The 12,144-nt window shown below is 49.6% G+C and overlaps 1 protein-coding gene across 2 annotated transcripts in view; it reads right to left on the bottom strand.

The window, feature by feature from the left end:
• The window catches only part of FGF12 (fibroblast growth factor 12), a 399,444-nt gene that overhangs the window by 228,832 nt on the left and 158,468 nt on the right, over positions 1-12,144 (bottom strand). The window lies entirely within an intron of this gene.

A 12,144-nucleotide genomic window follows, 5' to 3' on the forward strand; every position in this document is an offset into this window, starting at 1 on the left:
GAGAAGCCCTGTTGGATCAGGCCAGTGGCCCCTCCAGTCCAACACTCTGTGTCACATAAGAGAAGCCCTGTTGGATCAGGCCAGTGGCCCATCCAGTCCAACACTCTGTGTCACATAAGAACCTAAGAGAAGCCATGTTGGATCAGGCCAGTGGCCCATCCAGTCCAACACTCTGTGTCACCCAAGAACATAAGAGAAGCCCTGTTGGATTAGGCCAATGGCCCCTCCAGTCCAACACTCTGTGTCACACCGCGGCCAAAAAAAAAAAGGAGGTTCACAAGTGGGGCTGGAAGCCCTTCCACTTTGCCCCCCCCCCCCCACAAAGCACCAAGAATACAGAGCATCACTGCCCCAAACAGTTCCAGCAATATTTATTTATTTATTTATTTATTACTTTAATTTTCTATCCCGCCCTCTCCGCAAGCGGACTCAGGGCGGTTGGCAACATTCATATTCATAAGTTAAAACCAGCAAAAACCAATAAAACATAATTACAATTTAAGATTTTAAAAACATTTCATGGTGCTGTATCACTACAATACAGGCGAGTTCGTCTTTTCTGACGGTGATCCCCTAGTACTCTATATGATGTCGGGTGGCAGTACTCTCCTGGTTAGATATCAAAGGTCTGTCGAAACAATTCGGTCTTACAGGCCCTGCGGAAAGTAGAGAGACCCTGCAGGGCCCTCATGGCCTCCGCGAGAGCATTCCACAATTCTGGTGCTGCCACCGAGAAGGCCCTAGCTCGCGTCAAACGCAACCTAGCCTCCTTTGGTCCAGGGATGGACAATAGATTTTTTTGTCCTGAGCGCAGTGCTCTCTGGGGAACATGTGGAGAAAGGCGGTCCTGCAGATAGACAGGCCCCTGAGCATAGAGGGCTTTAAAGGTCAATACCAACACCTTGAAACGGACTCGGAACACAATAGGTAGCCAGTGCAGCTCTCTCAGCACTGGCTGAATGTGCTCCCATCGAGGGAGCCCCTGCCCCATTAATAGCCGTGCCGCAGCGTTCTGCGCTAGCTGTAGTTTCCGAGTCAGCGTCAAGGGTAGCCCCATGTAGAGAGCATGACAGTGATCTATTCTTGAGGTGACCGTTGCATGGATCACCATTGCTAAGTCGTCATGCTTAGCATTCCTAAGTCGTAATATGCAGTGTCTAATAGCCACTGATGGACCTCTGCTCCTAATTTTTATCCAAACCCCTTTTGAAGCTGCTATGCTTGTAGCTGCCGCCACCTCCTGTGGCAGTGAATTCCACGTGTTAATCACCCTTTGGGTGAAGAAGGACTTCCTTTTATCCATTCTAACCCGACTGCTCAGCAATTTCATTAAATAAATAAATATTGCATTTTTGGGGGGGTCTCATGGTGACTTGCAACATTAAAACAGCACAAATAAGTTAAAAATAACATAAAAACAGATAGCAAATATAAAATATTGCCATTAAAATGTTTTTAAAGATTAAAGTATGTGGCTAAAATTATACCATTAACAAAACCACCCAAACAGGAGACATAGCGTAGCAAGCCCCGTTGTGTGGCTGCCTCTTCACCCTTCACCTTTGTCACTGTCTGATGAAACACGCGTGCACACAAAAGCTGAACATTCTGAATGAAACTTCGTTGGTCTTAAAGGCGCTGCTGGAGTCCAACTTTGTTCTTTGCTTCAGACCAACAAGGCTGCCCATCTGGATGTGTTGGTTTGTTGGTTTGTTTTATTCAATTTTTAGCCCACCCTTCCCATAGAACAGGCTCAGGGCGGGTTACATTAGGAAAGGCAGCCTCCTTCCCTGAAATCGTAAGTTTACCAACAAAATAAGAAACCAGCAGGGTTCACATGAACAGCCTAGGTACCTGGGGATCTGTCCCACGCACAGTGCTGCTTACCTTGCCACACAGAGGGTGCATTCACGCTACACCAAATAATGCATTCCGCAATTGGGTTTTTACTGTGTAGGAACAGCAAAAATCCAGTTGCAAAACACATTCTTTAGTGTACATAAGAACCTAAGAGAAGCCATGTTAGATCAGGCCAATGGCCTATCCAGTCCAACACTCTGTGTCACACAGTGGCCAAATAAAACCCAAATGCCATCAGAAGGTCCATTAGTAGGGCCAGGACACTAGAAGCCCTCCCATTATGCCCCCCCCCCAAAGCAGCAAGAATACAGAGCATCCCTGCCCCAGACATAAGAACCTAAGAGAAGCCATGTTAAATCAGGCCAATGGCCCATCCAGTCCAACACTCTGTGTCACACAGGGGCCAAAAAAGCCCAGGTGCCATCAGGAGGTCCATCAGTGGGGCCAGGACACTGGAAGCCCTCTCACTGTGCCCCCTCCAGCACCAAGAATACAGAGCATCACTGCCCCAGACATAAGAACATAAGAGAAGCCACGTTGGATCAGGCCAATGGCCCATCCAGTCCAACACTCTGTGTCACCCAGTGGTCAAAATATATATAAACTGTGGCTAACAGCCACTGATGGACCTCTGCTCCATATTTTTATCCAATCCCCTCTTGAAGCTGGCTATGCTTGTAGCCGCCGCCACTACTTCCTGTGGCAGTGAATTCCACACGTTAATCACCCTTTGGGCGAAGGACTTCCTTTTATCCGTTTTAACCTGTCTGCTCAGCAATTTAATCGAATGCCCACGAGTTCTTGTATTGTGAGAAAGGGAGAAAAGGACTTCTTTCTCTACTTTCTCCATCCCATGCATAATCTTGTCAACCTCTCTCATGTCACCTCTCAGTCGACGTTTCTCCAAGCTAAAGAGCCCCAAGCGTTTTAACCTTTCTCCATAGGGAGTGTAGTGTGAATGGACCCAGAGCCTTTCCAGAGACAACCAACCAGGCTCTTCCAAATAGGGTTGCCAAGTCCAATTAAAGAAAAATCTGGGGACTTTGGGGGCGGAGCCAGGAGACTTTGGGGGTGGAGCCAGGAGACACTGGGGGTGGAGCCAGGAACAAGGGTGTGACAAGCATAATTGAACTCCAAGGAGTTCTGGCCATCACATTTAAAGGGACAGCTCACCTTTTTAAATGCCTTTCTTCCATAGGAAATAATTAAGGATAGGGGCACCATCTTTTAGGGCTCATAGAATTGGACCCTCTGGTCCAATCGTTTTGAAACTTGGGGGGTATTTTGGGGAGAGGCACTAGATGCTATACTAAAAATCTGGTGCCTCTACCTCAAAAAATAGCCCCCCCAGAGCCCCCAATACCCACTAGGGTTGCCAAGTTCAAATCAAGAAATATCTGGGGACTTTGGGGGTGGAGCCAGGAGACTTTGGGGGTGGAGTCAGGAGACTTTGGGGGTGGAGCTAGGAGACTTTGGGGGTGGAGCCAGGAGACTTTGGGGGTGGAGCCAGGAGCAAGGGTGCGACGAGCATGATTGAACTCCAAAGGGAGTTCTGGCCCTCACATATAAAAGGGATTGCACACCTTTTAAATGCCTTCCTTCCATTGGAAATAATGAAGGATAGGGGCACCTTCTTTTGGAGCTCATAGAATTGGACCCCCTGGTGTAATCTTTTTGAAATAGGGTTGCCAAGTCCAATTCAAGAAATATCTGGGGACTTTGGGGGTGGAGCCAGGAGACTTTGGGGGTGGAGCCAGGAGCCATTGGGGGCAGAGCCAGGAGCAAGGGTGTGACAAGCATAATTGAACTCCAAGGGAGTTCTGGCCTTCACATTTAAAGGGACAGCACACCTTTTAGAATGCCTTCCTTCCATAGAAAATAATGAAGGATAGGGGCACCTTCTTTTGGGGCTCATAGAATTGCACCCCCTGGTCCAATCCATTTGAAACTTGGGAGGTATTTTGGGGAGAGGCACTAGATGCTATACGGAAAATTTGGCACCTCTACCTCAAAAAACAGCCCCCCCCCAGAGCCCCTGAAATCCGCGGATCAATTCCCCATCATTCCCTATGGGAATCGTTCCTGGAGTTGCATAATGGCTGTGGGGGTGGAGCTTCCCCCGCAAGCCAGCTGGCTGGGGGAGGGGGGAAGCCTGTAAAACCAGGGGGTCCCCCGCTGGGACCTGGGGATTGGGAAGCCTATTTTGAAACTTGGGGGGGGGGCGGTATTTTGGGGAGAGGCACTGGATGCTATGTTGCAATTCTGGTGCCTCTACCGCAAAATGCAGCCCCTTCAGAGCCCCAGATACCCGCAGATCAATTCTCCATTATTCCCTATGGGAATAAGTCTCTATAGGGAATAACAAAGTTCCCAGCAGACATTTCCCTCCCCTCCCCCCGCTTTCTGATGACCCTGAAGCGGAGAGAGGGACTCCAATCCGGGGGATCCCCTGCCCCCACCTGGGGATTGGCAACCCTAGGTGAGAGAGAGTCAGTGTCATGATCCTGGGCTGAGCGAGGCCTGCAGGTCCCAGGAAAGCCTGTTTAGGAGTTACTGGGAAAAGCCTACATCTCCCAGGATCCCCTCTGATTGGGTAGCGAGGGGTTTGGAGGGAAACAGGCCCAGAAAGGGGTGGGGCCTGGGAAGAGAATATAAAGGCCCAGCCCAGGAAGTGGGCGTTCTTTCCCTGGAAGGCTGAGCTGGAGGTGGGCTGTGCCTGAAGAGCTCGAGCAGGGGAAAGTTCCCTCATCCAAGGCAAGGGGTGAGTGCTGGTTAGTAGTTTAAGGACTGTAAGTTAAGACGCATTAGGACTTTTGTTTATTTTACCTTCACCCTTTTACTGTTTTATGCACCTTGTTAATTTATCCTGCACTGACTTTAAAACCTTTTTGTTGTTGTTCACTCTGCCTGGTCCTCTCGCCCATTATTTGGCCTAAGCTTCAAGGGCTTGGGAGGGAACTCTAGGCCTTCTCAAGGGGAACCCTTAACCCAGAGTGGTGGCAGCAATTGATAAGACCCCCCCCTCCCCCGAGTCTTGACAGCCAGTTTGGTGTAGTAGTTAAGTGCACGGACTCTTATCTGGGAGAACGGGGTTTGATTCCCCACTCCTCCAGTTACAGCTGCTGGAATGGCCTTGGGTCAGCTATAGCTCTCACAGAGCTGTCCTTGAAACGGCAGCTTCTGGAAGAGCTCTCTCAGCCCCACCTACCTCACAGGGTGTTTGTTGGGGGGGGGGGAGTAAAGGAGATTGTGACCGCTCTGCAGGACGGGATCTACATGTTTTTTGAGGGGGGGGGGGCAAAATTAAAAAATGATGCCTCCTTGTGGGCCATTCTCTTATGGTCCCATAAAATACAATGGACTCCATACCCAATATGGTGCCCTCCCAGGTCAGCACTCAAGGAAAGCACCCCCCTCTGCCCCCCCCCCGATCTGGTCCTGCCACTCTGAGAGACTGAGTTTCAGAGTATAAGGAGGGATATAAATCCAATATCTTTAGTCTTCAGTTTTCCTCCCTGAAGTCATGAGATAATTGATTGTTTATTACTGCCTTAGGACTCCTTGAAGAAATCCCTTGGCACCTGTCGCATCAACCATCACCAGTGGTCTGACCTAGCCTCAGATCGCAAAGCATGGAGGCACACCATCCACCAGGCTGTCTCTTCCTTTGAGAACGCACGCATAGCTGGTCTTGAGGACAAAAGGAGATTGAGGAAGAATCGCACTGCTACAGCACCAACCCCCAGATCAGACTTTTCCCTGCAGCCACTGTGGCCGGATCTGCCTGTCCTGCATTGGTCTTGTCAGCCACCAGCGAGCCTGCAGCAGACGTGGACTACTGCACCCTTCTTAAATCTTCGTTCGCGAAAACAAGCCGAGAGAGAGAGAGGCGAGAGAGAATCATATAGTTTGGAAGGGACCTCCAGGGTCATCTAGTCCAACCCCCTGCACTATGCAGGAAACTCACAAACACCTCCCCCTAAATTCACAGGATCTTCATTGCTGTCAGATGGCCATCTAGCCTCATTTAAAAACCTCCAAGGAAGGAGAGCCCACCACCTCCGAGGAAGCCTGTTCCACTGAGGAATCGCTCTAACGGTCAGGAAGTTCTTCCAAATGTTGAGTCGGAAACTCTTTTGATTCAATTTCAACCCATTGGTTCTGGTCCTATCTTCCTGGGCCACAGGAAACAATTCCACACCATCCTCTAGATGACAGCCCTTCAAGTACTTGAAGATGGTGATCCTATCACCTCTCAGCCGCCTCCTCTCCAGGCTAAATATCCCCAGCTCCTTCAGCCTTTCCTCATAGGACTCGGTCTCCAGACCCCTCACCATCTTCGTCGCCCTCCCCTGGACCCCTTCCAGCTTGTCTATATCCTTCTTAAAATGCGGTGCCCAAAACTGAACACAAGACTCCAGGCATTTCTCTCTTTAAACCACTTCAACAAGCCAGCCAGTGATTTGGAAAACACATTAAAAGTTAAAGTTGCATTTAAAGTCTGATAGGATCTTAACCCTTTCTTGCTTTGTAGGCTTCCCAGGTACTTTTTCTTCAACAGATGAGTAAAGTTTGCTTTTAGGCTTTGTTTCTTTCCCTTTTAACAGCTCTTATAAAGAATCCCAAACAGTTGCGCGCCCCCCCCCCCCCCCCAATTGTTCTGCGAGACCTTCAGAGACAATGCTCAGATGTCTTGCCTTCTCACACAACGTGACTCGTGCAGAACTCTGCATTTCACATCAGAACGGACAACACCGGGGGTGGGCTCAGGGCGAATTCCATCCACCCTGACGTCCCTCCAGCTGATCCACCCCCACCAGCAACCATTTTGTGCCCCTTTGCAGCCCTGCCCTCCTCATCTCCCCCTTTCAATCTGATCACGCCGGCACAGACATTATCTCACTCACCGGCATCCATCATTTTACAGCCCTCGACATGGGGACAGGGAGGGCGCTAAGCCACACGCTCTGATGAAGAAATCATTCTTGAGATTCAGACAGCACAGAGACCACCTTTTTCCAGGCCCCAAAGAAGGCAGCCTTTCTTTTCTGCAGGAAAACAAAAGGGTTCTTCTTCCCCAGCCAAGCCAGGGCCTGGGGCGGATCAACCCAGCAAAAAGGGGCTTGTTTCCTTCCAGATATATAAAGTGCAGCAATGAAACTCTGCAAGAAAGTGGCCGCGCAGGACTTCTTGGCTGTCTCTGAGGCCCCCACGGCCGAGTTTCTCCTTCTGCCCCGTTTCTTCAAAAGGCAGCCACTACAAGTCAGCAGCTCCTCTAGAGCAGGGGTGGGGAACGTCCGTCCCAAGGGCCATTTATGGCCCTCAAGATCACTCCGTCTGGCCCTCAGGGATTGCTGGGCTGAGTCAAGCCCCGTGGCAACCTCTACAAAAAAGCCCTGGACCTATGCATTTGCCTAGGGCAGAGGGCCAGGTGTACAGGTGCCAAATTGAAAAACAATAGAAAAACAATTATTTGTATTAATTTTGCTGGCCTGAATCATTCTCCTTCGGTGGAGCGCTGTTTTTTAAGTTGATAATTTTGTACGGCCCACGAACGATGCTATAAATATCCAAATGGCCCTTGGCAGAAAAAAGGTTCCCCACCCTTGCGCTAGAGAAACGACAGAGACCGGTACCTATGCCTGTTGAAACGTTTACTTACTCACATGGCTGGGAGGTTACAAAGTGTTGTGTATGTGAATCTTGTGTTACCAAATGGTGTTCCTGCCTGGCTCATTGGAGCCCGAAGGACTGAGTTGGGGACTTGGGAACAATGGGCAGGAGGATCCAAATCTCAACTGCCCTGCTCCAATCACAGCCCCCTTGCAGGTTTGAGTGGCCCAATCACGTGCTAGCACGGGAACCCAGTGTTGTATATGGTTGGCCCTTCCAGCCCCGTTCTCCAGTTCGGTAAGTGCAGCCACCCACCATGCTGTACTCAATAAAGAGATTGTTATCACTACCACCTCGCCTCTTCAATGCCTAATAACCCACTCTATTATACAATGCAAGGGAAAGAATGGGAGGGATGCCCAGAGAGAGATCTTGGGGTCGTGGGATGGAGAAAGTAGAGAAAGAAGTCCTTTTCTCCCTTTTTCACAATACAAGAACTCGTGGGCATTCCATGAAATTGCTGAGCAGTCAGGTTAGAAGGAATAAAAGGAAGTACTTCTTCACCAAAGGGTGATTAACACGTGGGATTGGCTAAACATCTGGAACAGAGGTCCATCAGTGGCTATAAGGCACAGTGTATTGTTGGAACTGTCTGGGGCAGTGGTGCTCTGTATTCTTGGTGCTTGGGAGCGGGCAAAGTGGAAGGGCTTCTAGCCCCACTGATGGACCTCCTGATGGCACCTGGGTTTTTTGGCCACTGTGTGTCACAGAGTGTTGGACTGGATGGGCCATTGGCCTGATCCAACAGGGCTTCTTATGTTCTAACTTCAGGGGATGCCCATTCTAGTCTACAGAGCAAAACAGAAACTATTGTCTGTGGATATTTGTTTATTTCCTTCATTTATCACTCGGCATATATCCTCACTCTGCCATGGAAGCTCTCTGGGCAACCTTGGGCCACTCATATGCTCTCAGCCTGGCCTGCCTCACAAGGTTGTTGTGGGAATTACAGGGAGGAGGAGAGAAGGACGCCGGCCTCTTTGGAAGCCTTGCTGGGGATAAAGGTAAATGAAGTTTATAAGAAAAATAAATATATCAGGGGAGGCCTACGGTAGCTCTCCAGATGTTTTTTGCCTACCGCTCCCATCAGCCCCAGCCATTGGCCATGCTGGCTGGGGATGATGGGAGTTGTAGTCAAAAAAACATCTGGAGAGCTACCGTTGGCCATCCCTGAAATATATCCAGGATTTAATCGGGGGCAAGTTTAAGCTCCAGAATGTATTCCAATCCCAGGGTCAGGAATCCTCTCCCCTCCCAAAAGAAGCCAAGCAGCGGAGGGAGAGAAAAAACCCTCAGTACATTTATGGAAGCCAGAAAATAGGAGATGTGAGGTGTCCAAAGGGGCACTTTCTCAGCACCCCCCCCCCCCATTTGGCAATCACGGGCAGGCGGCAATGGCAGGGGCCAATCAGACGGGCCGCCCTGAATGCCATCTCCCTTCCCCCAAATCAAGCCCCTTTTGTGTCAGGCCGTGCAAAAGTTCCTCATCAACACCAGTTCTTCACTCTTAAACCGAGAACTTTTGATGAGGTTCCCCATACTATCCTTGTTGACAAGTTGGTAAAATGTGGTTTGGATCCTGTTACCGTTAGGTGGCTCTGTAACTGGTTGAGAGATTGCACCCAAAGAGTGCTTGTGAAGGGTTCCTCATCCTCTTGGAGAGGAGTGACAAGTGGAGTGCTTCAAGGATCTGTCCTGGGACCTGTTTTTCTTCAACATCTTTATCAATGCTTTGGATGAAGGAATAGGGGGAATGCTTATTAAATTTGCGGATGATACTAAATTGGGAGGGGTTGCAAACTAGTGAACTGGGAGAGCAGAGCAGTTGGAACGCTTCAGGCTCTTTAGCCTTTAAAAAAGGAAAGTAAGGGGAGACTTGACAGAGGCCTATAAAATGATGCATGGTATGCAGAGAGCATACAAGGAAAAAACCCTCTCCATTAATACTAGAATCTGGGGTCATGCACTGAAGCCGAAGAGTGGGAAATTCAGGACAAACAAAAGGAAGTATTTCTGCACACAGATGTTTAGCTGGAGAGGAGGCGGCTGAGAGGTGGTATGATCACCATCTTCAGTACTTGAACGGCTGTCCTATAGAGGATGGTGTGGAATTGTTTTCTGTGACCCCGGAAGGTAGGACCAATTGGTTGAAATTAAATCAGAAGAGTTTCCGGCTCAACATTAGGAAGAACTTCCTGACCGTTAGAGCGGTTCCTCAGTGGAACAGGCTTCCTCCTCAGGAGGTGGTGGGCTCTCCTTCCTTGGAGGTTTTTCAACAGAGGCTAGATGGCCCTCTGACAGCAATGAAGATCCTCTGAATTTAGGGGGAGGTGTTTGTGCAGGGGGTGGACTAGATGTCCCTAGAGGTCCCTTCCAACTCTATGGTTCTAGGGCACAGTTAATTTGTGGAACTCACTGCTACAAGAGGTGGTAGAGATGCCAGCCTCCAGGAAAGACTAAACAACCCGAAAACACCAGATATCTCCCTTATTCAATGTAAAAAGGTAAAGGCAGTCCCCTGTGCAAGCACCAGTCGTTTCTGACTCTGGGGTGACGTCACATCACGGCGTTTTCATGGCAGACTTTTTATGGGGTGGTTTGCCACTGCCTTCCCCAGTCAACTACACTTCCCCCCCAGCAAGCTGAGTCCTCCTCTTACTGACCTTGGATGGAAGGCTGTGTCAACCTTGAGTCAGCTACCTGAACCCAGCTTCCACAGGGATCATACTCAGGTCGTGAGCAATACTTGGACTGCAGTACTGCAGCTTTACCACTCTGCACCACGGGGCTTCCCTATTCACCTCGAGACTAGACTACTGTAATACCCTCTACTTGGGGCTGCCTCTGTACCGAATCCGGAAGCTGCAGCTAGTGCAGAACACGGCGGCTAGATTGCTGTTGGGGCTCCCAATGTGGGGTCACATACAGCCTGGGCTGCGCGAACTGCACTGGCTGCCAGTTGTATACCGGATTCATTACAAACTGCTGCTTATTACCTTTAAAGCCCTATATGGTCGAGGACCTGCCTACCTTAGGGACCGTCTCCCCCTGTATGAACCCCAGAGAGCACTGAGGTCAGCTGGGAAAAACCTACTGAACATTCCTGGGCCGAAAGAGGTGAAGTTGCAAAGCACCTGCAACCGAGCTTTCTCTACCATGGCTCCACGCCTGTGGAACCAACTTCCAGAGGAAATGCGGGCCCTGCGGGACCTTAAAAGTTCTGCAGGGCCTGCAAGACTACCCTTTTCCGGTTGGCCTTCACCGATTAAGAGGGAAACTGCTAAAGAACTCGCCATCATAAATGTAAACGTAATCATAGCACCAGTATATATTTTATTAATTTTATTAATTTTAGAATTTTAATTAGAATTTTAATTAAACTGTCAATGTAGTAGTTTTATTGATTGTATGATTAATGTATGAAATAATGTTGTTAGCCGCCCTGAGCCTGCTCCGGCGGGGAGGGCGGGATGCAAATAAAAATTGTTGTTGTTGTTGTTCAATGAAAACAATGTCCTTAATGGCACCAACACATTAAAAATACACAAAACACTAGTAGTGCAAATGGCAAGAAAGTCGAAATGCAGTAACGCACACACACTAGGGGACAATGAATGCAGTCATCAAAAAGTATATGAACAAAACCAAGTTCCAACAGGATTCCCGGCTTCCAAGGAAAGCATTCGACACTCGAGAGCAGTATGAATATAAATTCTCCAAATGTGCAAAAAGTAGGTTCTCGATGGAATTTCAATCGTTATACTTCTTGTTTCAATAAATATCTTAAGAGAGGCACATGTGAACAACTTAAGCCTTTACACTGAGGCTCTCAGGACTATGCACCAAGTTCAAAATATTTCTAATGCTTCTGTCTGGAGCCTTGCAGTCTCTATATCACGTTCACAACACAATGGTTGCACTCTTCCACCGGGCTAGGGGCTAGGATCCCCACCTGGGGAGCCCTTGGAATTACGGCTCATCTTCAGACTACAGAGATCAGCCCCCCCCCCCCCCGCCCCACCCAAGAGAAAATGGATGCTTTGGAGAGTAGACTCTCTGGCCTTGCCCCCCACTGACATCCCTGTCTTCCCCGGGCTCCATCCCCAAATCTCCTGGGGTTTTCCAACCTGGATCTGGCAGCCCCCACATCCCCCACCAGTGGCCCGTGGGAACCTGGAACCCCTGGGATGGGGTGGTGATGGCTGCCCACCCAGAAGGCTTGGGGAAGGGGAGGGGACAAATTCATGGAGGACGGGGCTACCACGATGGGTCTCTAATCCCTACAGTGCTGGTGCTCTTCTGCCTCCTGAAATCAGGAAATTGACCCTCCCCGCTAGGCAAATGCCTATTTTGCCTGCTTCCCAGCCTCCTCCCCCCCCCAAGTAGGGTTGCCATCCCCAGGTGGGGGCAGGGGATCCCCCCGTTTGGAGGCCCTCCCCCCGCTTCAGGGTCGTCAGAAAGCGGGGGGAGGGGAGGGAAATGTCTGCTGGGAACTCTGTTATTCCCTATGGAGATTTATTCCCATAGAAAATCATGGAGAATTGATCTGTGGGTATCTGGGGCTCTGGGGGGGGGGCTCTTTTTTGGGGTAGAGGTGCCAAATTTTCAGTA

The sequence above is a fragment of the Heteronotia binoei genome, chromosome 6, assembly GCF_032191835.1.
Source record: "Heteronotia binoei isolate CCM8104 ecotype False Entrance Well chromosome 6, APGP_CSIRO_Hbin_v1, whole genome shotgun sequence".
NCBI lineage: Eukaryota > Metazoa > Chordata > Lepidosauria > Squamata > Gekkonidae > Heteronotia > Heteronotia binoei.